The 26,609-nt window shown below is 35.5% G+C and overlaps 1 protein-coding gene across 2 annotated transcripts in view; it reads left to right on the top strand.

Moving 5' to 3' along the window:
- The window catches only part of SYT1 (synaptotagmin 1), a 554,862-nt gene that overhangs the window by 97,647 nt on the left and 430,606 nt on the right, over positions 1 to 26,609 (top strand). Inside the window, exon 2 of one of the 2 annotated variants that reach the window (XM_045464186.1) lies at positions 14,907 to 14,991. The exons of the other annotated variant lie outside the window; for it this stretch is intronic. The gene's annotated coding sequence lies outside the window, so the exon portion shown is untranslated. The remainder of the gene's footprint in view (positions 1 to 14,906; positions 14,992 to 26,609) is intronic. 2 annotated transcript variants of the gene reach the window in all.

Consider the following 26,609-nt stretch of genomic DNA (forward strand, 5'->3'; position numbering starts at 1 on the left):
GAATCCTTTCAGATTTTTTAATTTATACACACATGCCCACGCACGTGTGTAATATAATACACATGAACCTACTTTATTTCATTAAATGGATGTACCATAACTCATTAAAGCAATTCCTTTCTAAGTATATTCTTATTATGGTGATATAAGCAATAATGCAATACACATATCGCTAGTGAAATTAACATTTTGACACAGTTTCTACTAAGCCCCAGTGATCAATAGGGACTAGGTTCAATGGACTTTATACAAGGTGCCAGGCACTTTTTCACATCCTGGTTCATGTAATCACGACAACCCTTGGATGTCCAAGTCATGAGCATCATTTTACAGGACATGGCAATATGTTTCAGAGAGTATAAAAGGTTTATTGAAAGACACATACCTGGTAAATGGCAAAGTTAATATTCAAAACCAGTTAGGTTTGAAATAGTTCTTGTTCCTGCCATGCCTATAAACTGAAAGAGTTACTTCAAGTGCCTACATTATTTAATCATGTCTTTTTAGCCAAATGACTTGACTCTCAAATTATTTTCCTTAACTACCACCCCCGATTTTATTTTTAAGGAATTACTGAACAAGTGTGTCATTCTGTTTTTCTCATAACATCCATAATGGGAAAGCTGGCTTCTCAAACCAAAATGGAGTATCCATCACACTATCACCAAAGTACCAACTTACAAATAGTTTCATGATGAAGGAGGAGTTTCTACATTAAAAATGTTTCAACTCTAAAGCAATATCATCTATGGACATCAAAAGATAAAGTTCTACCTCCGATATATTTTTATCTTATTTTGGAGATGGTTAGTTTGAATGGGAAATGAGGTCATCCTTTATGTAAATATGCAATATATCCCTTCAGAATAATATTTAAGTCTAGACTCTCAGTATATGGATTAACTCTTTGCCCTAGGGCAGTATAACCTTCCTCCTTTTTCCTTCATAATAATGCCTCACACAACTTTTTACAAAACAAAGATTTTTTTTCTTTTGGATAGAAGCTCTCATCCGTTCATTATCTATCTTTCATTCTATTGAAGAACGAGGAGCTTCATTCATTTGCTTGTTAATCAAGAACTTCTTAAACAATTATTATTTACTGGATTTTTACTGAAGTCTAGCGATACAAAAATAAATTAGAAATAAAAAGAGCTGCCAATGTTATAGAATTATGTAAGAAAGGCATTGATACAAATATAAGGTAAAATGAAAGCCCAGTGATAATTCTGGGCCCTAATACACAACACACTGAAGTTTTCAGGACAACAATAATGCGAGATTTAATAATATATAAATTATAAAGTAATTAGGATTCTCCAAGGCCGCAGGGGGAGGGGTGGATTCCTAGCTTAAGCTGTATCATTTACCATGTGATGTCAGTTTATACTATATGAACAAATAAAATTTGTGGTCGACATTAAAATAAGGCTCTCTTTATGTTAGCACAGTGAACAAGTTAGTCAACCTGCTCTTCAGCATCATGTTAAAGCCAGATAAATGGCCAGATTTTTTGTTCACACGAGTGGACATTTTGCCCTCGTCTAGGCAATACCAGCTCCTAGTGATTTGGCTACAAGAACACTTGCTGGAGTTTCTGTGTCACTCAGAATGTCTCTAGCCTGTGCACTTGTGCCTGTTCTCATGACCACACTCAGCAAGCACCGGCTTTCGAAGGAGACTCCACTAATTAGCTTAGTTGATAGAGCATCTGGTAACTGGTTGGTGGGATAAACAAAAAAGACTCCTGAAGTGAAGGATGGAAAAATAAATTCTCCAGGCCATGAAGACCAAAATGAAATTACGAACCTACAACCCAAAGCCATGAGCAGCTTGATCATTTACATTAGCCATGTCTTTAACATTGCTTGGCAGTAAATCCTGGGCCAAAATGTAGATAATTGGAATTACACAATGCTCAGCACTTTAATTTGGCATCAGTTTCATAATATAATAAAACTTATCATTTGTAAGCCTGTCTGCTTTTTGGGGGGAAAAAAACCCGAGAACAATTTGATCTGTCCTGCTACAGCAGACACTGATGCAGGTGGTTTAAAAACAAAGCATTTAATCAGGCAGGGTTTTACTTAAACTACTTGATGATTCATCATCCAGCCTCTGCTCATTGTCAATTGTGCCTCTCTGAGCTATTATTTATAGAATATTTAAAGAGCCTGGACTACATGTGCCTCTGTCTTGGGTTCTATTGTACTATAAATTACAGCTCCAATTTGTTTCAAATTCGGCATGGACTGTCAGGATGCCATGACTCATACTTTGTTCAGATGAATACTGTATAGTAGTTATACTGAAAAGCACTGTTGTCACTATTAATTTATTGGTAACTCTGAAATATTTCTAGACTACAGTTTTGTCAAGTTTTGGCCCCATAAAATCATTCTACATTTCCTTGGGTCCTTTTTTTTTTTTAAGAAGGCAAAATTCAATCAATGGCTTAAGGAACACTGTGTAGATTCTGGTCTCCCATCATGGCCATTGCTGTACGAGATTGCTCAGGGTGACACAACCCTTCTCCATGAGAAAAGACCAACATTTGTGGTATTCCCTAAGTAGAGAGTACATAGATTTGTTACATCACATTATAGATCCTGAGCTATTTTTTTTTCATAATATAACAAAAACAAAGGAAATTAGAACGAAAGGAAAGGAAAGGTTAATCTTAAATGACAAAACCATGAGGACAGGAGTTTTTACTTGACATGCTTAGCACTAACTGCAATTAAATTGTTAATTAATTTAATTCCCCCTATAAGATCCCTGAAAGAACAGTCTTGTCCTCACCCCCTGTACCCTCAGCCTTTAACTACAGTGAAGGGGCACAAATAATACATCAGGAATCACACGAATGAATGGTTCTAAAAGGTAGGTTATGGGGCTATATCATTGGGAGGCTGAGTAAAGTTAAAAAGAAAAAAGTCAATTATGAAAATGGGGCTGAACACTATAGAGAAGAGCTGAAAAAGATACGTATGTATTTTATATAGACAGATATAGGTAGATATAAAATCAGCCTCAGATTCTACCTCCATCTTAGTCCATTGGGCTACTACAACGAATTACTGGATGGACAGCCTTCTTGCTGTGTCCTACATGGTAGATAGGGCCAGAGTGCTCTCTGGGGTCTCTTTTATAAGGGCACTAAGTCAATTCATGAAGGATCCACCCCTATGACCTACTTACCTATTCAAAGGCTCTACATCCTACTATCACATTAATGGCTAAGAATTGAAAATAGGAATTTTGGGGAAACATTGATTCTATAGAGCAACCTCAGAATGAACATCTTCTCAAAGCACAGATTGCTCATGTGCTGTTATTACACCCAGTAGATTTATTTGTTTTGACTCTAGAGGTACTTAGATGGCATTCGTTTGTCTTTTCATTTCCAGCACAGAATATGGCACATTAATAAATACTCGGAGCATTTATGGATGGACTGAACCAGTACGTACACAATATCATCATCATCAAATTCTAAAGTCTTGCCCTGTTTAAAGAGAGTTGAGGTGTTGTGTTGAGAGATTATACAAACTGCATAATCCACCAGAACCAATGCCTGAAAGAATTTAGGCATCCAGCAAACACAAATTTCAATGAAATTTGAAAATTCATACCACAGTATGAAGTTAAGAAAACACAAATATGCTTTGCCAGAGTGAAAAGGTTTTTGAAAGTTTTCATTGAAAACATCAAGAAGAAAAGAAGTTAGGGTATGGAGAGGGAGAGTAGGAAGTAGAGATATACAGGAGGGACCAGAAGACAGGGTATCAGATTTTTCATTAGGTCTAGCCTACTTTGCTTTGGGCTCCTAGCCAGGGCTGATTATCAAAGCTATTCAAATTCAAAAACAATCCTTGGTGATGTTGTAAAGTCCACTAATATTTTAGTTACATTTTAGGGTCTGTGATCTGCAGGACAATTATTCAGATTTACATGACAAAGACATTTAATAGAATTCTTGGACTGCGTACAGAATCAGAGAAATGTTTTCTCTAGCTACTTCATTTGCAGCCTTAGAGAAATAAATGCATTAATCTGCAATTAGATCATGCCATCTTTCAGGATGTTTAGCTAAGGTGAAACGTGTAATTAGACATTTTAAATTGCATGTCACCTCCACCCACAGGGTTGACACATGTTGTTTTCTCTTTGGTTCAGTTCTGTGTAAGGATTCACTCAGTATATCCAGAAGTCACCTTGACCATGAAAATAGGCTGTAGCAAATTACAGTTTCAGAATTCGATCAAACATTATCTTCCATTATTTGTGTACTCCAACTTAAATGAGCATTCATTTGATAAGTTTTTCACTTATTAACAAATTTTACATTTGAAGCCATAATTAAATTATCAAAGTAATTAAAAGATAATGAATGACAGCATTAATGAGAGCATTAAAAATGCTCTTCTAGGTGCCCTGTATACCTTTCATTATGGCAAGAACATACCTGGAAAGATATATAGACATATCCATAGAGATAAATATATAGAGAGAGAATATATGTAAATATATTCTTAATATTGAACCCAATTCAGTTTCATCAGTTTGCTATACACATGACAATTAAACTAGAACATTTTAAAATACTGGCATGTTTGTTACTATGAGTAGCAAATAGGTTTCATGTAGGATTTTGTTAAATGTTAGCATGTAAAGGACAAAAGAAAGATGTAACTCATCTATGTGGGTATAAAAATGCTAAACGTTAAAAGCCTATTTACGAACATGTGCTTAAACTAATGCAGCACTGCCTGCATTGTACTTCTGTACTCTTTTTTTGCAGTGTTAATCAGGAATTTAAATTCTATTTTGGGGCATGGTATCCTGAGTACTATGTGAAAAGGCAGTGATGATGGAATTTTTATTTTAGTGTTAACATCAGTTTTCAAGGGAGCTAATTAAAATCTTTATCTGAGCCTTGAATATGGGAAAACTGTGTGTAGGCATGTGCTGAGTTCATATGCCTTTGAGATTTTCTTTTCAATTTTATAATTTTCCATTTCTAGTTTTTTCATCCTTTCTCCTATAAAAGCAGTATTTTTTGATATCATCAAATGCTGTTTCAATTTAAAGTGACATTTAAACAGAGTTTCTGAGATACTTTGAAATACCTTAAAGGGGAAAATATAATTATTCAAGGGTCTAACAATTTACAAGTCCCATTTAGTCTCGCCCAGATGCTATACAGTATGTTATATTGAGATGGTGTTTAGCTCATCAGTAGGATCAAAATCCAGAAGACGAGAAAAAATGTTACTTGGTTAATTTTCAAATACACCATTCGGGGTTTGTCAGTATTTTGAGTGGGATCATAATGGTTGGACCTCAAGGAGCATTACATGCTTATTTGTCCTGAAGAAGTTTAGTTGGTATCACGGTAGCCTTAGTGTCACTGAATTGCACCTTTATAATGACCAGGAAGAATACAATCTTTCTTGTCCTTTACCTAACAGTTTTAGGGGACTATGAATTCTATTTTCTGCCAAGGTATTACATATACACACATATGTATTACATCTATACACACACACACACACACACATAATATGTAAGTAGATAGATAGGCAGTGCATGTGTATATATGAGAGAAACACTCAAATATAGTGTCTCTTTGCTTTATGGTTATCAACTGCTTTTTTTGTGTATTTTGAGGTTTTAAGATGTAATTCATAGTTTCAGATTAATACTTTCCTTTGGCTGAAATGTGGGGTAAATGTAGAATGGGGTAGTATAAGAGGCCAGGACATGTGGGTAAACATAGAAACTTCTACACTAGGAACAATTATGACCAAATGAAGTTGCTTTGCTCTATGTTCAATTTAGGTCTTATTTTTCTGAATGAAAACATAGAGTATATTTGGGAGGGAGTACCTTAGTAACAATGGAGTACTAACATTGATGAAGTGGCTAGTAGTGTGTATTTAATAAAAATTTCCACACAAGTGAAATAACATTCTGAGAAATATTTGGAACAGTTCAACATACTGTATTAATATAAAGTATACAGTCAAAGAAACTGGAGGCACACTGACCGAGTTTGAATCCTGGCTCCTCTACTTGTAATTTCTACGATGGGCAATTAATCCAACCTCTTTGAGCCTCCATTTTCTTATCTGTAAAACTGGGATAATAATAGAATCTACCTCATCAAATTGCCTTGAGGATTAACTGAGCTAATGTCCCTCTCCCTCCCTTTGCTAGAAGGGAAACTCCAGGAGACTTGGATGTTTTTAAAGGACATATCTCAAATATCTGACACAATGGTGGCAATCATTTTCAATTTAAAATACTCATCAAAAGTAAAGTTTATTATTAAAATGAATGACTGGTGATGACATTTGCCCATAGATTCTATATTTTAAGAGCAGTTTGTTGTAAGATTATGATGTTTATTGAGACGTGACCTTGTAGAGTCGGTAGATTAATTAGTAAAGAATAATTATGGTACTCTGAGAATATACAGATTATCATCTTAATCAAATTTTCCTATTATGATGGGTTCCCTTTAGATTTTCATGGAGAAAATAATGATTCTATAAGATGGAGGTGGAACGTTATCTCAGCATCACAGTTTACTAAGAAAGTTGGAGGCTTTTTTGGTTCTCTCTTTTTTTTTAATTTTTTTTTCAACGTTTATTTATTTTTTTGGGGACAGAGAGAGACAGAGCATGAACGGGGGAGGGGCAGAGAGAGAGGGAGACACAGAATCGGAAACAGGCTCTGAGCCATCAGCCCAGAGCCCGACGCGGGGCTCGAACTCACGGACCGCGAGATCGTGACCTGGCTGAAGTCGGTCGCTTAACCGACTGCGCCACCCAGGCGCCCCGGTTCTCTTTTTTAATGACAGATACCTTCAAAGATTTTGTTGTTCAGGATCATAAAGGCCATGAGAGTCAAAAGCTAATCAATTTCTTGAATATTTTTTTTTTTTTTTGCTAAATACTAATAACGGTTAAATAAGCTAGATAAACAACATTAGAAGCCATTGCACTAGTGCTAATAGTAAGTCTGTTTTATACTTTGTAATCAATTATGTTTCCTTAATCAAACTCCGCCTTTGCTCTGCTGAGTGTCATCTGCCTACTGTATGTAGCCCAGCAGCACATCTCTCTGCAGAGCTGCACCCACATAACAAGCACAGTGCCTGGCTCCTGTCAAGTGGTGGTTGAATGGTATTGAATGAAATGTGTCATTCCATTTTATTTCTGTTTTATGGTGATTAATTTTAAGGACTAATAATATTGATATTAAGGCTCTTGCAGTGAAGGTACAGTTGTGGGAAACCCAGGAGTTGAGATGAGGTTGAAGAGTGACATGGTCCGAGAGGACAGTCATCACCTGGACGTATGATCTATGGAAACTGGCAGCTGTTATAGAGATGCATGCATTATCCACATCGGCTGACACATGTTAAATACGATTTCAGTATCACTGATCAGGGCTTTGCCTTACTAAAACACTGCTGACCTACTACTTCATTAATAATTAAAATAGAAAACCAAACGTATAAGTAGAACAAGGGGTGAAAAACCCCTCACCTTTTGTAGCAGGCTCTGTATAAGATAATTTTCTATTGAAATACTACTATATTTCACTGATAAGCAAAAATCTTCTGCTGATGACTTGGTGGTATTCAGATATAAGAATCCTGGAAATATGAAATTATTTTGGAATTCATTCTGTGTATCAATTCTTAACGCTTCATAATTGTGTTCCTTCTCTTATCTGTAGGGACCGCTTCTATTCTCAGCATTTTTGATGGTTTTCTGCTTAAATGTGTTAACAGGCCTCCTTTCTTTGGAACACTTGCTTAACTGGTTTTTAAAAACTCATGAAAACCCATCTGGACCCCAGAGCCTTTCCTGACTAAAAAGAGAAAAATCAAGTAGGAATCCCAGATCAGTGATTTTCAATGAAAATGTTCAACAGAGTGACCATGAACTCTACCCTCAGGTCATTGTATCAGAGGACCAGGGACATAATGTCACTGAAAGATTTACTGCCGAAGGTTAGATATGCTCAGTCCTACCAGGTGTCCAGTGATTGAGGGAAACCAATGGACAAACATTCTGCATAGTTTACCTATCACTTAATGGAGAATATGACAGTAAACCTTGATTATGGGGAAGAATAACAGGTATTTGTGGGGTTTTCTTTTCTATTTAAATGAAAAATTTCCTACTTTCTTATACTACTACTTGCTGAAGCACTTACTATATTTCAAGCATTGAGGTTAATATAAACGTTGTGAGGTTGATTTTATTATTGTATTTTGTTACTATGTAATGATTAAGTCACACAGCCAGTAAGTGGGTAGAGCCAGAATTGGATCCTCATCTTTCTAAATAAAAAGCCTATGTTCTTTGCTTTTCTTGGGAGTCAAAATACACTGAACTGACTCGAATGTACTGCACGTTTTCTTTGACTCAGATGAATTTGCAAGATTGTATGTATGCTCAAAACAAAACAAAACAAAACAAAGATCTTTGTCTTATAAGTTATTTTAAAAAATATTCCCCAAATATATAAATACAGAGATCCTGCAAAATATGAAAAAGCAGTAACATTATACTATATTTAGTTACAAAATCATATAAGACTTTATTCAACCTGTGTTTTATTTATATTCTAGCATTTAGATAATTTTCAAACATCATAAGAAACAACTTCGACATTTCTTTTCCCTCAATTTCCTCTCTTATCCCCTAAATCCTTACATAGCTTCATTTGAGATCACGGCCTCTTTGAATTCTGTTCAAATTGTAATTTCCAAGGAAAAGAAAAGCCACTTTTGAGTGTACCTTTCATCTTTCCTTGGGAAGAAAGTTACAGTTAGAGATAAAGGTTTATCTCCCTTCTCCAAGTACCCTTCAATAAATGGATTATGCTTCTGAGGCCCAGGTAACTCCAAACCACAACAAAATCACTGCACACAAGAGCTGTCACTTGGAAACCAAGGGATCAATAGGTACTTCAAATTCTTCTTTAATTTATTTCACAAATCTAAACACAGCAGAAGTTTGTCAGTCATTTCCTTGACATTTGTTCTGTTTCTATATTCTCATGGTACAATTCTTACCTAGTCCCTACCAGGCAAGTTCAGGCACACAGCAAAGATCATTCAGGATAGCATGAATTATTGTTTCTAGTGATTGAGTCTTATTACTTGCAGCTATCATTTAAACAAAAGAAAGAACACTATGCTATAATCTCATTTTCTGTCATTTGTGCAAGTGTGAAAACATTCAAGATCCATTTATTATCAATTGAGGAAAATATTTTTAGGACCAAAGGGTCCATTGTACATAATATATGTGAAATTATTTTATATTTAAATATTTATCCTTATAATATGCTAATTTTAAACTTTATTCTCTCAGGTTTTTTTTTCAGCAAATTATTCAGTTAATTTATTTTTTTACAAGCTGATAGAAAGCTGTGTGTGTTATCTAATAGAAGCTCCATTTTTTTGGAATTTTTAAGGAATGTTCTAGAAGTATTGAATCAGCCAGAAGAAAGATTTTCTTATTAAACATATATATTATAAATGTATTTATAGTACAATTATATGTAACTGCAAATAAATATTTTTAAATGTTTAGAGTTATTGAAATAGTAATCTTACTTAAGAGTAACTATAATTTGGGGCGCCTGGGTGGCTCAGTCGGTTGAGTGACCGACTTTGGCTCGGGTCTGGATCTTGAGGTTTGTGAGTTCAAGCCCCGCGTTGGGCTCTGTGCTGAAGGCTGGGAGCCTGCTTCAGATTCTGTGTCTCCCTCTCTCTCTGCCCCTCCCCCTCTCACGCTCTGTCTCTCAAAAATGAATAAACGTTAAAAAAATTTAAAAAAGAGTGACTATAATTAAAAACTTCCTTACATAAAAATATCGATTTTGTTGTGTCTCAAATGTCCCTTAATCCTTCTGCACCCATCTGTTATTACAAACATGCCGCTTATGAATTGATGCTGCTACCTTAAAATGTAAATGAGGCTATACTCCACTAAAGAGATTATTTTACATGAACACAAACGAGAGAGGTTAAGAGATGCAATAATTCTGTGGATAGTTGTTACAAGAGGCTCCTAAAAAGAAGTAATCAAACATACAGGTTCTATTCTTATTACAGAACAACAGATGTCAAGGCTTTATTTTTTTATTTTTTTAATTTGAGAGCAAGCAGGGGAGGGGCAGAGAGAGAGGGAGAGAGAATCCCAAGCAGGGGCTCGAACTCACGAACCGTGAGATCATGACCTGAGTCAAAATCAAGAGTTGGACATTTAACCGACGGGCCACCCAGGTGCCCATGTGTCAGGGCTTCCTTAGAAAGCATGTGCCCCTCACAGAATGCCACTGGGTTCTACCCTGTTTCAGACTAATAGATGGCTGTGTTGCAACCGCATTAAGCTTGGGAGGGACTCGGTGGAGAGGTAAGGTAGCAGTTGAAAATGCTTCCATGTCCTTTGGAAATTTAAGTGCATTTGAATGTTCTATCATGATCAGGGAGCCACATGAAGTGGTTCTGTTTCTGAGGAATATAGTTCTAAAAAGTGTGAGCTACAAGACTCAAAGAACAAACACTACTGGTGATTTCGAGAAACCATAGGAAGCCATAGAAACCATAAAGTCTTATGTTTACTTTATAGTCTAATAGTCAAAACGTTAGTAAAGGAACATAAAAAAAAATGGCACCTTAACTGCTCGTATGCTGTGTTGGGAGTTTTGCTGGTCAAAAAAGAAAATAAAAGAAGGCGGCAAAAGAAATCTTAACTATTTTGGGTTTTAACCTTGTTCTAATCCAATCTTTTAGATTTATTTCTAACCTTTAGCCTTTCCAGATTTCCTCTTAATAAGTACTTTAAGTACTGGCATAAATTTTAGGGAATTTAAAAAATATATTCTGCTATAAATCACATATATACAACGATCTGGCACTACAGTGATCTGCAAAGCTAATGCTTGTTCCCTTAATGGATAAATATGTTTAATAGTTTGGAGAATAAAAACACCTTTCTGAATCATTTTTTTGTCACCTAGTTCTTTATCTTAAAAAAGAAGTGAGATCATTTAACAGTTAATGAAACCATTTGGTGAGCTAGGTGTAACGAACAGATGTATTAACATGCTCCCTGCCTCTGGGACATCGCACTCTACTGGAAAAGACCAGCAAGTAAAGATGCCAGGGCGGAACAGTGGCATGAGTATCACATTAGGAGAGGGTCATGGGATGCTCTGAAGTATATAGAAGTGACTCTCACTTAGATCAGTAAGGTTAGGGATGGTTTCAGTGAGATGTGGAATGAGGCACACTTCTGAAGAATTTCAAATGAGGAAAAGTAGGCTAGATAAAATTTTTAAAGAATAACCTGCTATGTCTTTCCCTGTAGAACTAAATATATTAGTTTATACTTGATTTGCAAAAATTTCTGTTAGCCCAGTGGTCTGTGTCTGTGTCCACATACTGGCTAAGGAACAGGTAGTGGAGGCAGAAAGCGGTACAAACCAATGGAATTCTAATTTTTGTAGCCCCATATAAATTTGTCATCTACTAATTATCTAAAGTTCTCTTCCAAGATTCTTCTGTTTTCATTCTACCTCTCTGGAGTTCTGCGTTTCTATACTCGAAATGCCCATTGTGTGGAATTTCAGTATTTGCTGTTGTCTCAAGGTTGCTATTTCAAGCTCTAAACAATTGTCAGTCCCTTAAATTCTAGTGATTCAAGATTGCTGCGATCAAGTTCATGTTGACCCAGTCGACTGCCTTTGTGTCTTTATAGATGTTGATTGTATCCCCTTTGTTTTCCTAAGTGGAGATGTTAATTTTACAACCATGTGTCCCAAAGTAGTCTGCTCTCTGGATCACAGGCAGTATGTCATGTAAGAAAAATGAGAAGGTAGGCGAAGGCTGCATTACTTTAATGAGCACTTCTTAATGTATCACTAATGGTAACTTGAAAACTATTTTGGCAGAAGGACACCTAGCACCAGATAAAACAGTCATTTTTCCAGAAGATGTAAGTTCTATAATTGAACGAGAATAATAGTGAGGCAATGAATGCATCTTTTCTGCTTGGCATGCCATATTTAGTAAATTATCACATCCCCTCAACCAAGTCCCTGATGCCATACTTGAGTAACTTCATAGTAAAACCTTTTGACTCTTATATTCCTCAGAACCAGAGACGAAACGTAATATTGTTACATTCCTATAGTTTTGTTAGAGGAAATTATTGACATTTTTAAAAAGTTTATTGAGATCAAAGTATCAGATTGTGGTTTTTTTGTTGTTTTATAGGATTTCTCTCCCTTTGCGGGAGGGAATTTTGAGATTTATTAATTTGGTTTTGCTTACTTCATACTTTTGGACTGTGCTGATATGGATTGTCCATGCAAAAATTTGAGTCACATAATTTAGGCAGTCTCAAGGAGGTTAGTTATATACTAGATCATGCATACATAGGAATCAGAGAATTTTTACAAAGATTAAATAACAATACAAGGTAAAGTGTTGAGAACACTGCTTGGCACACAGTAATGACTCAAGAGCATTCTTTTTTGGTATTATAATTAGTATCATAGTCACTCCAGAAGTGAGTTACGTTTGCTTTCCTCCATGCAAGCCTATCCTGTGTAGCCTATAAATGATTGATAAAAATTGAGCGTCACTACCAGAAAACTAGCTTAAAGTTTAAGACCTAACTACTACATCGAGCCAATAGGTCAGCTTTGCAAAGAGATTAGAAAAATGTAATGAATGGATATATGTGAGTGGCGGGGGGCGGGAAGGGGAGAAGCTGGCCTATGTATATTCTCAGTCTTAATCTATATAGGATATTCTAAAGGCAAGCTGTCCTTAAAACTTTAAAAAATAATAACTGGCTTATAAGAACAGTGGATATGGTTCGTTTGGAAGTAAGCAATGTATAACTTCTCTATTGTGTTTTTTTTTTTTTTTTCTGAAATCTATTCACCATGCCATAGCAGTGTTTTGAAAATTCTACTCTGATCAAGTTACTCCCCCCCCCCTCAAAGTTTTTTGATCGTTTTATAAAGTACAAGAAAAAAGTCTAAAATCATTGCTATGGCATACGTATTCTCATTACCTTTCCGACTTTATGGCTCCCCTCTCTCCCTTTGCTCTCTGTGGTTCAACTACCTTGGTTAGAAGCACAGTCACTTCAGGAACTTTGCACATGCTGAACCATCACCCTGGAAGACTTTCCCTTCCAAACCTTGCCTAACTAATTTTTAATTATAATTAGGTCCCAACGTATAGTAAGTGCCCATAAATATATGTAGTATGAATGAAAAAAATGAATCATTAATTAAATGTATATTTTCTCAGAAGCTCTGTGCTAAAGGATAATTTGAACTGTTTTCATTAGTTTCCTCTCTATATGAATTAGTTATGCATTAAAATAAAGTACAAACTCAATTTCTTTTTAATTCAAATTCATGTATATGAATTTTTAAAAATTCTTACCAGGTTAATAGGAAAAACAGGTCCTTTGTCTGCTACTATGTTTTTTTTTTCAGGTTTAGAGTTAATTTACAATAAAAGGATAGGAAGTTCATATATCCTCTCTAAAATTTCTGGGAGATTTTGAGATAAGGTTCAAAACCTAGCTATCCAAAAACAAACTGCGTGCACTTATCAAATCTATATGAATGTTCACAACAGTAAGTATGCTGTACTGTGCTATGAAGATGATGTTGTGAAACTATGGTCATACCTATGTGTATGCTTTACAATATTAATCTTCTGCAATTGCCTGAGTCCCCTCTCACAACAGCTTAAGTTGCTTACAATGAGGAGCTGTGAGAAAAAAAAGAATTCCTTTGGAAAAAAAAATGTTTGGGCCCCAAAGCTGTTGAGTTTTCTTCTGTTCTTAAGGTGGAAGAAAGAAAGATGTAGCCACTGGACTTTATATGTAACAGGGTCATTGTTACCAAATGAACATGAAGAATTTAGAATTCTATACACTTCTGACATAATGACGAGATTTTATTATTAATTACTAGTAATGCCCATAAATTCTGATATTCTATGGAGGGGGATTCTTTCACCTGCACTAGATAAAAGGGAAATGAGACCCAAACTTAAATGACAAATTTTTCCTAATTTTGTATCTAAACTTTAACATATTGTTCGTAATTTCAAATCCTTCAAGAATTTACTATTCACTTTTACCTCCTATATTTTAGCTACCCACCATCTTGAAAAAAGCATATTGTCTGACTGACTTCTTAGAAACTAGGAATTAAACACTGGGATTTTTTTTAAGTCTGCAAGAGATGTCTTATTTTAGTTCCTGAAAATGCTAGTTGATCTATATGCTACATGTCCCACACTACTAATGTCCTCTGAGTAACAATTAGCAGCACACACAGAAAAGTATTGCTCTGCCTATTCTCTGTGTCATGATACACCAGTACATTCTCTTCCATTCCCCATTCGGTGTCCTTTCTCATTCTGCCTCTGAAATAACTCTCCAAGAGATATACTTTGAATCTCTAACTTGTTGACACACACTCTACTTCCAGAAGTTTCTCCTCCTTTGTCCTCCAACACAGTCATCTTCCTTTGATTAAACGTTAGTGTTCCTTAAGGATATTCAGCCATTTTCTCTTCTTTCTCTTTATAGATCCTTCGGAGATTTCAGCTATCCCCTCTGATTCTGTTGTTTTCCCTTATATATGAACCATCTCAAATCTCTACCCTTAGCTCCCCAATCTGTTCTTTGTTCCTTAGTTTTGCAGATTAGGGAGAATAGTTGAGAGCATGGGCTTTGTAGTCAAAATGCTTGGGTGCAAATGTCAGCTTTATTTATTGGTTGTGTGACCTTGAAGTAGTTATTTAATATGTTTGTGCCTCATTTTCTTGTCAGAAAAGATGGCACCTACTCCATAGTATGATTATACGAGCTAAATGAACTACATATGTAAAATCCTTGGATCAGATTCTGGCACATGGTAAGTGTTGTGTTACTTCTGCGGTCATTGTTCTTATTACTGATTGATCAGTACTCTGAGCACAGGGGAATATAATAGTGAGCAAACCGGACATGACCACTACTTTCCTAGAGCAGATAGTCTATAATCCTCTATTCCTGCCTCCTACTAGATATTTGTGCTTGGTTAACCTGCTGGTATTTCAAATAGAGGCTACTTAAGTTGAAATCGAGTACATTTCCCCCTCAAATCTATATCTAGTACTAATGCTACTTAACATCTAAAATGATTATCACAGGTGGGAAATGGGATCAGCCACTAACCAGTGATCACATATAATAAGGGCTCTAGTGTCAGCTCTAGGTCTTAACCACATTATTCTCTATTGTTTAAGACACCATGTTGCCTGGAATCTAGTAGACCATCAAAAAATATTCTTGGAAAAAATGAGTATAATGAATGCTTTATTAATTCAGAGGTCATATTTTTTTACTTTGTTTACTGTTCTGTTGAAAGACAAGATACTGAAAAGGAACCAGCATGTGCTGAGCACTAAACATTTATATATCTTAATTATTTGGCATATTTATCTATTCTATTCCTATAACTCTAAGACTGGTGCCATTATCACTATTTTAAAAATGAGAAAACTCAACAGTTTAAATTTTTTCTCAAGACTTCTGAGCTAGTACATATTAAAGTCACAATTCAATTCTAAGTCTGTCTAATTCTAAGGATCCACAGTCTTTATATTACATCATCTTGCTGATTTATTTTCTGAGAAATCTATAGAGAATAGTTTGCTTTTACAACACATTTTTAGCTTTTACAACATACATGGCAAATCCATCTATCATATTACTTGTTTCAGATAAGTCAGAATAAAAACGTTGACAAGGTAAGTCACCTACCTATTTATAGAGCCTTAGCTAGAAACCAGAGGTATGATCACAATTCAAGCATATGAGTTAATTCCTTTTTATAGCTTTTGGATATGATACTGGAAAAGGACAATTCCTTCTGTTTTCTTTTTACACAAATAAAAAACTCAAGAAGGTTAATGTTCTTAAAAGCATTGTCTTATACAGAGGTATTGAGATAAATTTAAGTGAAATAATCATTGATTTTTGTATTTCATGAATACTAAGTCAATATATGCTTCTACTCTCTTTAATTCTTCCAGTATGCTACTGAACAATTATTCTAAAACTTAAATACCAAAGATAATAAATAAAATATTAGCCAGTATTGAGCATAGACTATTAGGAACAATGATATGGTGTTATTTTCTTATGTCCCAGTAGAGAATAGCATTTCAGCAAGCCTTGTATAGTGATGACATATTCACGGAATTGTTTTTTCTCACATATCTTATCTCAATATAACAAACATTTATTAAGTGCATACTGTGGGCAAGGTGACACTATGGAGGATATAAAAGGGGCTAAGATACCACTTCTGCCCTTGAGGAATTAATAATCTGATGGCAAAAACAGACGTGAATGCAATCAACTGCAGTATTTGGGAAAATAAAGTCTTTTAATAGCAGTACAAAGTGCTCTGATAAGTGTAGCGAGAGCAAGGCTAGAGGGCAGAGAGATGTGGAGCTTGTACTGAAGTGGCAGGATATTAAAGGGAAGACATCAGTTATGAAGCTAAAGCACATATAAGCAATAACATGATAAGGGCCTGTATTAGCTAGTGGGCTGATAGAATAGAAGGGAAAGAATACCAGGGACGTTTCAGGGGAACAATTCATAACATGTGACACTTAATCAGATGTAGGAGTAGAAATTAGGTGGAATCAAATATAAATTTAAATTTTCTTATCAAATACTGGGTTAGGGAACACAAAATAAGAAAAGCTGTGGGGAAGTACTCAACATTTCACTTACAGCTAGGGGGTTTCATAATGCCAGGAGGACATTTATAAGTAGATAGCCATCAGGAGGAAATTTGGGTCTAGGGTATAGTAAAGAAGCCAATGCTAAATATTTAATGCTAGGGATAGTCTGCAAAGCAGCCATATTTGAAAATACTGGAGTATGTGCTAGAATATAGAAGCACTGGAGAGCTGAAGAGAAAACCTTGGAATTAAACATGGATATGCTAAAGGAAGAGTAAGCAGAAACAGACGTAAATAAAACACTGAACTACACACACACACACACACACACACACACACACACAGTGTGTGCACTAATTCAGAATCAAAGCTTTAATATCCTGAAAATGGTCCTCACCAATCTCAATGATGTGGAGAAGTCAAAAATGGAGAACTGATGTTGGATTTGACAGTCATGAGGTTCATGACAAGTAGAATGAATGGGGAAGCCAGATTGCTAAAGATTTAAAAGCTATATGGAAGTAAATGCAGAAAAGTTTACTATTAAAGCATTACAGTGGAGAGGAGAAAGCTGAGCATATGATTAAAAGGATAGTTAAGGTGGAATTAAAATTTTGGTGTAGTATTAAGAACATTAAACTGGTTTGTAAACTGGTAGAAAATAGATAAAGAGTAGGATTTTTAACTCAAGGTCCACAGAAGAGTAGTCTATTTGGGGCTCTTAGACTAAACTGAGGGAATAAGCCATGCAAATATCCAGGGAAAGATTTAGAGAATGGCCCATGTGTCTAGAGAAGACCGAGGACGACAGAATGGTAGATAAGGCCAGGAAGTCCATCGAGACCACAGTAAAGAATTGGAAAAGGAAGCTGTCCCATGAAAATTAAAGGAAACAGGTTGACTTGTTCTAGAAGTTCAATTTGACCAGGACATAACAACTGAGGGGAAGCATGGGGAAACAAGGTTGGAGAAGTTGGCAGGGTCCAAGAGATAATCTTTTAAGCATAAGGAACTAAGACATAGCCTCAGAGAAAAAGTGAGCCTTGAAGATTTTGAATGGGGAAGTAACATAATTCATCAGTTTTGCATTTTTAGCTTTGCATTTTCACTGGATACTTTATCTTCAGGGAGAAAACTTCTAAGTTTCCCTCGACTCCATGTCTTTTGCTCTTTAAACTGGTACCTTTTCTGCTGATAATGGTTGTTGTATATTCAAGTATTTGGGAAAATTAATCTGATATTGCTGTGTAGGAATAGATTGTAGGTAGCAGATTATTCCAGAGGTGGTGGTGTAATCCAGTGATAATGACCTGAGTTGGTTTCAATCTATTAATGGTCAAAAGGGAGAGAAAAAGGCAAGTTGCTACTAGAAACATGAAGAAGAAAGAATTGATAGACTTGTGGCTGGTTACAGAAAGAGTGAAGGGTATTTGTGTTTAACCCATTGTATGTCAACAAATTCTACCTAAGTGAATAAATGAATGAACATGTGACCAAATGAGAAATGGAGGAAACAAGACTGAGGGAGCTGGTTTTAGTTTGGGGCATATTGTGTTGGAAAATAAAGTATAAAACTCTGCCTAAATTAAAATAAATCACCCACATACTATGCCCATCCTGTACTATTTCAGCTGTATCATAAAAAATGAGCCAATTTAGGTAGGTACTCCTATCTTTTGGCCATACATTGACAAATGTAGCACAGTGTCATATCATTGAGCATTAGCCTAAAAGCCTGACAGATGGAGTTTAAATCCCAACTCCACCTCTCACTAGTATGACTTTGATCAAGTTATATAATCATTCTATTTCTGAGTTTTCTCATCTGTAAAATGGGAACAATAGTGTTATCTTCCTCGTAGGATAGTAAGGACTTCATAAACAATCCACTAGCCTTCAACCACATGTTAGAAACCTGAGTCTTGAAGATCAAAGACATCACTAGATAAACTTAATTATCCAAGATTCTCAGCCAAGAGATATTATCTCTTTGTACATGACACTGTATTGATTACAAAGCTTTAGACTGAAATAGATATATTCTACTATAGTAAGTTTAGGTAATTATTCACATCTTCTTACATTGTATTTCCTAAAGTTCTAAGATGTTTTATAATAAACCTATTTCACTGATTTATATGTATATATTTTAAAAATCATGAAAGTAAAGTAGCTCTTTAGTGTTAGTCTTTCTAAAATTTTATCTGTATTATGAACAAATGGTTCAGTCATTAATTGAGCTTTTAAAAAACCTTTTTACAAAGAATAAATAGAAGATAGATCATTTAAAAATAGGCAATTTACGAAGTTTAGAATCAAAGTTTGTGGTTATTATTACATGAACAAGCTATTTCAATAGAGACTTCCTTATTCTATTGCATTATACTTGCTGTGTCTGGGTTTTCTCATATATGGATCCTTCTGACACTGATAATAGGACATAAAAATGGAGGATGTGCTAAATATTTTGTTCAGAATAAACTATTATACTATAGAATGCACTTTAAAAATTCTTAAAATTTAATTTATTGTTAAGATCTTTTTTCATCAAAGTATACAGCCCTTTCCATAAATTTAAAAAACTTTTATTGTGGCTCCACTATAAACTTTTCTAATCTAATTTATTTAGTGCTTACTTACATGAAAAAAAAGCTAAAATTTACCAGAAGATAATATATAGCCATTCTACCAACAGTATACCCACCTTCATTACTGTAGTTAATTGTTCATGATTTTGTTGCTTTGTTATGAAAGTTTACATCTTTTGCAATCACTTGCATTGAAATACATTTTCTAAAATATTATGTCTTTACTTTTGTATTTGGTGCTCCTAACATTGGCATCGATACTGAATTTAGCAAAGAACAACAGAGTTTTAATTGAATTTTACAAGAACTTAAGCAACATGAAGGCAGAGGTTTTATCTGTCTTGCTTGCCCTTTCCACTTCAGACCTACAAAATTGCCTGCCACAAGCTAGGTGCTCAATAAATATGTCTTGCTATAAAAGAAAAAAGAGAGGTGCTTGGATGACTCTGGATTTCAGCTCATGATCTCACAGTTCATGGGTTTGAGCCCCATGTCAGGCTCTGTACTGGCAGTGTGGATTGGGATTCTCTCTCTTTCTCCTTCTATCTGCCCCTCCCCTGCCCCTCGCTCGCTCACTCACTCACTCTCCCAAATAAATAAAATCTTAAAAAAATACAGGAGAGACAGAAGACAAGAGATAGGGAAAAGTTAATGATATTTTTGTCCTCAGGAGACTTAGATGCAACATAAGAATATATGGCAGGTACATAAAAAATATGAAATAAAAATTAGTACAATGATGTACACTTCAATATACCGTAATTATATTTCAGCATTTAAGAATGGGAAACTGTAGGGTGTTGTGTTTTCAAATCTGAATTTGTGTTAACTTCATATTCAAAAGAATAATTTTAGGGGTACCTGGATCATTTGGTGGCTCATTTGGTTAAACATCCAACTCTTGGTTTCAGCTCAGGTCATGATCTCGAGGTTCAGGAGTTTGAGCCCCATATCAGGCTCTGTACTGACAGAGTGGAACCTGTTTGAGATTCTCTGTCTCTGTCTCTCTCTCCCAAAATAATAAAATAACATTATTATTATTTTATCAATAATGATAGTAACACTAACAATAGCTAACCCAATAGGACTTAGTATGTGCTAATATGTTAATTGAATTATTTATCCAATCCTCTCAGCAATAATATTGGAGAATTACTATATCCTTTTTAAAATGTTTTAAATGTTTATTTATTTATTTTGAGAGAGAAAGAGATAATAGAGTGTGAGCAGGGGAGGGTTAGAGAGAGAGGGAGACAGAGAATCCCAATCAGGCTCTGTGCTGTCAGCACTGAGCCCCACATGGGCCTCCAAATCAATTCAAGGCCAACAGTGAATCATAACCTGAGCTGAAATCAAGAGTTGATGCTCAACCGAGGAAGCCCCACGTGTCCCTACATCCTTTTTTTTTTTTAGATAAGGAAATTGAGAAATATGGCTAGGAAGTATTAGAGCTTGGATTTGAATTCAAGCTGTCTGACGACAGACCTGATGACAACCAAAAATAAGTCTTTGAAAGATCAATTCACTCCTTTACGGTAAATATTACTCAAAAATTTTTATACAAGATTCCATTCAAAAAAATTTTTTTTAAAGAACAAGAAAGGGGGTGCCTGAATGGCTCAGTCAGTTGAGCGTCCGACTTCGGCTCAGGTCATGATCTCACAGCTCTTGAGTTCAAGCCCCGTGTCGGGCTCTGTGCTGACAGCTCAGAGCCTGGAGCCTCCTTCAGATCCTGTCTCCTTCTCTCTCTGCCCCTAACCCACTCCCATTCTGTCTCTGTCTTTCTAAACATTAAAAAAAATTTTTTTAAAAGATTCCATTTATTTTTTCTTAAACTGAATTCATAGTAAAGTAGTGATAGCTATTTATAACAATGCAAATGTTATTTCAAACTATTTAAAAGTTGAAATTTATTAAACAGCATAAATGTTAATGATTATGCCTTATTGAAAAATTTATTAAAAGAGTAGCTTTTGAAACAAGCAACTAAAGGAAACTTAAGAATATGTCAGTGTTCTTCTGGTTATACATTTTGTATCTCTAGATTTCCAACCTTGCATACAAATTCTGGTTTGTTCTCTTTCCCCGCTCCACTCATACATATCAGAGAGTCTGCTGGAACTGGAGCAATTGATTGCTGTGCAGAGTACATTTTTAATCTCTCTGTTTATTCAATCCAAGAATTATTGCTAAATTGAGACTGTGACTAAATGCTGTAGAATTAATTACTTTGGCTTTAATCTCCTAAAATGCTTTTTGTGTATACACATACAGCCTTATACGTATATGTACCTCTCTCCCTCTCTCTCACACACACCTATATTTGTATTTAGTAATGCATTTTTAACATATACCTTCCAGGCCATGTGCTTTTTCCTAAATCTATTCTCCCAACTTTTACCTTCACTTCAGAGCAGAGTTCACCTATATGTCCACAGTGGTCAACTGTTACTATTTTTGCTCTTATTAGGTATCTGGAAATTAATATACCACTAACAATTGTCAGTGGATCATATGCATGTTGGCTAGTTTTAGCAGATCTTTAGATTCCTTTCGTAACTAAATTTATCTTATAAAGCAGTCCAAACCTCTTGAATATTTTAAAATAAAACTTGAATATATATATATATATATATATATATATATTTGCAAATATATCTTCATTTGTCGCATAGAGAAACTGAAGGCAATCAGTTGAACAAAAACAGGTTGTTAAAATTCATAGTGTATTCTATGTTGAGACTTCAAGAAAAAAAAAAAAAAGATGAAAGTAGAGGGCATTGTTTTGCGGATTGAATCGAACAAGACAGCCAGGGGTTGAAACTCACTTTTTCTGATTGATTCAAAAGAAAAAAATTACATAAAAATTTTTGTGGCTTTCATCTCGGATTGATGAATATGGTACAAGGACTTCTCCCTGCCATTTTTACCAAAAAGCAAACACATTCTAACAATAGAGCAAATACTTGTTTAAGTCTTGTAAGCTGTTTTAACTCTATATTCCTAGAGAAAAGTCAAGTGCCATGTTGGCTTGACTTGGATCATGTGTTATAACAAGGAAATATGAAGTCTATGATGAAAAAGGCACTTTTCCCTCCTTGGATTGAGAATCAAGACATGAGTGGCAGCTTCCGCTATGCTACTAATAAGCTTGCCTGGGCAAGTGAATTTCCAGTGCCGAATATTTTTAGGGGGGGAATTACTGACTTCTTGTGAGAATCTGGCATAAATGAACAAGTACATAAATATAGTCTTACCTAGTATTTTAGGGAGTTTGCAGACTTCTTGGGCCTGTAGTCTCCACCAATAGGTAATGAAACCAAGAACCACATAATCCCTAAAGTATGCTTGAATTCTATATTTCAAACACAATTTGCAAACATTTTCACCTAAATTATTGTTTTCACTGGGAAAAAAATTTTTTCACTTGAACGGTGCCAAGTAAAAGCCTATCTGTGATACTTTATCCCCTACTTTTTGCCTTTGTCCATTGTAGACAGGATTCTTCTAGCAAATATTCTCTCGGGCATCTTGGCACAAGGGATATTTGAATGTCATTATCTTTTAAATTTTTAGGTTTTGGGTAACTTACTGGTATGTGGTCTGTGATTTGCGTATACGTAAGGTCAAAAACCCAAGGTAATGAATGCATCATAAACAAATCTTTTATATTTTCTTTACAAAGGTTTACTGAACCTTTGAACCTACATTGACTATTATAAAGTTAATATTCCATATTAAAGCAAGACTCAAATTAGCCTTTCAAAAATTATACTGCAAAAAAAATGAAAATACATAAGTCAAAATTAAGGTCATCATAAGCAAATAACTTTGGCAGGTTTTCTTAGACAACCGTATCTTAAGCATGTTCCTCTAGATTATTTAAGATGTTTGGTATATTAAGGCAATTTATATCTAACCCAGTAAAATTTATAGTACATATGTTCAATAGAAGAAAATAATTGCTACATTAAGAAACCTCTCACTCTGCAGAAACAGTCCATTAAAATTCATAACTTGCCTGTCTACAAACTTTTATTAATTTATACCTGTGCCATAAGAATATAATCTTTGGGGCATCTAGGTGTCTCAGTCGGTTGAACGTCCAACTCTTGATTTCAACTCAGGTCATGATATCACGGCTCGTGAGGTCAAGCCCCAGGTTGGACTCTGCACTGACAGCACAGACCTCCTTGGGATTCTGTCTCTCTGCCCCTCCCCTTCACATGCTCCCTGTCTCTCTCTCTCTCAAAAATAAACATTAAAAAAAATATATATATATATATATATATATTTTAATCTCTTAATATTACAAAATTTAAAGTACATATATTTGCTTTATGGTATAGTGCACTAAGTTCCTCTGCCAAATATAGAGTGTAAGAGAGTCTGTATCCATCTCTAAATCGATAATAACCAAAGAATCTATAGTTCTATGAAAATAGTTTGCTGAAAAATGATTGGATCTTAGTCTATAATGACCAAACTATAGTCTAAGAGATGTATATTAGTTAGGACAATGTGTTATGCTTTCATGTTAACCTCCTCACCTTTTATTTTTCATACATTTGCTTTACCCAAATGGGTTTTATTTAGACCTTTCCCATAAGTTACAACAACTCTAAAGACTGTTTTTAATGACAGATGACCAAGAGCACATGGTGTTACCATGCGAAGGTGACCTCATGTGAAAGTAACTAAATGATTGCTGATTGCCAGCATCTGGGAGGCAATGTTCAGCATTATCCATTCATCTACACATTCTATACCAGATGATGTTCCAGGCCTTAGATACTTATCAGTGAACCAAAGTGAAAAAATAAATAAAGCTGTAGCTCTCCGAGATTCTTGACGAGGTGTGGTGGCAAGAGAAGGAAACAAGCAAGCATATATGTATAGTAATAAGTACTAGGAAGGAAAATACAGGATTATTTAAAAGAAAATAAATCACCCTACTTAACATCAGTGAGCCAGAAAAGTAATTCCTAAGTCAAAATGATAAATTTTACTTCTGAGGCTAGGTAGATTGTTTTAAATCATGATAAATATCCCCATCTACCCTATTCTATTATTGAACAGGAACTAAAAGGATTAGATCTTTCAGTGGCTTCTCATGGTTCCCATACCTGCCTCCAGCTTTAACACCCTCCATGCTTCTCTATGCCCACTCTATTACAACCACATTGACCTCTTTCTGTTCTCAAACATGAGAAGTTCCTTTCTGCCTCAGGACTTAACACACATATTGTTCCACCTGGAGTCTACCCCTTTACCCCACTCCACCTCCAAATCCAGCTAATCCTTAAATGTGATTTCTGCATGGAAGCCAATTCCGGATGAGACTCCTGGCTGTCACTTGCCTAGCAACTTTACCTGTCCTTTTAGGAACTTACTACAATTCCAATTATGCAATGACATATGCACCTTGTGTATTTATCATCTGTCTCCTTGATTAGCCTATGGGCTCCACGGGGTGAGGCGGCGGGGGTGGGGGGGGGGCCTAGGCACAGCTGCTTCTCTCCTTTGCCAACTTACTTTCGGTGTCTTTGCACCCTGTTTGCCACAAAATGAGCACTTAGATAAGTGTGAGAGGAAGAATGAATTGCCGTAAGAAATAGCTCTGGTTTACAACACGTGGCAAAGTGGGTTCTGGTGAGGGTTGGTAATACCTTTGAAACCCTGTGACTGAAAAAATGGTTCTGGTCAAATCTCGTGTTTTTAAATTTGTGTCACACACTGTTCTGGCCCCAGACTCTGCTGGAAGTCTACTGCTTGCTTGCTTGCTTGCAGGCTCAGAGTCTCAATGACAGATGGTTTTTAATCTTTGCTATTTGGCTTCCAGAGTGGGTGTATATTGCTAACTCATGTGTGCTCTCCAACATGTAGCAAATGACTCTGGTGGCCATGTTTTCTAAGGAATCAGATACTTTCTGGGATCTGTAGCTATGGGAGAAAGGTTTTCAATGCTTTCTAGTGGGCAAATTTTTTTTTCTTGGAATCATTGTTGAAAAAAGATCCAGTTATGAAAAGCCACAGTTGTGTAAATCATTAAACAATTCCAGGACTTGACTGTTTGATCACCTCATGCCTAGCACTCTAAAGGGCACACACACATATTAAGATAAACACACAGTGTTAGGAATATTTCCTACATGAAAAATTAGAATTCTCCTTGAGAATGGAAAGAATCCTTCTTTAGCACCTAGCATATTCTAAATCTCCATTGTGGTTCTTATCAATTTAGATAATGATAAATTGTTTTATTTCCGAATTTGTCTAACTCTTTCAAAGGCAAGGAACTATCTTTTTTTTTTATCCTAAGACCTGACCAAAAAATAAAGTTCATATTAAATGCTCAATTAATATTCATTAAATCACAGATAATAAATAAGTACTTATATTAGAAACCTCCTGAGCTGGAATACACACTCTGTTGTCTATCCTGGCCAGGCAAAATGGAGCTCAGAAGCCACTCAGGAAATAATGCTCTCTGATGCAGCATCTATTCCTTCAAACCAAGGACTAAAGGTTTTCCCAAGCCCAATAAACCTTCAGAAGATTTTCTTGCGTGGATTTATGCCAGAACCATTCAGGTCCATTAGTTGGCAAATAGGACTCCTTAATAACTGCTGAGGAACTATAAAATTCTATTCAGAATATAATGAAAGCTGCAGGGGATTGTGTATTCATTTCTCTTGTAGTAGGAAAACTTGAATCCTCAAATAACAGGGTGTTGCCATGTTAGCTTCCTCTGGAGAATTAAAACCCAAACTGTAAAGGGAGCAGAATGGTCTGACTGGTTATCACAGTCACTGGAATCTGCAAAGGCTCCCTTCTTAATTGGTACCAGAAGATCCAGCTGATAACAAAGTCTCCCTACTTGTGTCTCTATGGATGTGAAAGGATTATGCTCCTTCGCTAAGTATTTTGAGATCTCATATTCTAAAGTCATTATTTAATGACCTGAAATATAATAGGTTGCTCTATGTCAAAGAATAGACAAATGCATGAGAAGTGTATGAAAGAGAACAGGAAATGGAGGGAAAGAGGGTTGAAAGGGAGGGAGGAAAGAACAAAGCAAGGAAGGAAGGGAACTATTAAAATATCGCATAGAGCTCTGCCACATCCTGGTTGCTTTTGTATGTGCAGTATTTCAGTGTCCTTCCTAGGTAAATAGCAATGCTTTCCCTTTTTATTAGCACTGC

Source organism: Leopardus geoffroyi, chromosome B4 (assembly GCF_018350155.1).
Source record: "Leopardus geoffroyi isolate Oge1 chromosome B4, O.geoffroyi_Oge1_pat1.0, whole genome shotgun sequence".
In the NCBI taxonomy this organism is placed as follows: domain Eukaryota; kingdom Metazoa; phylum Chordata; class Mammalia; order Carnivora; family Felidae; genus Leopardus; species Leopardus geoffroyi.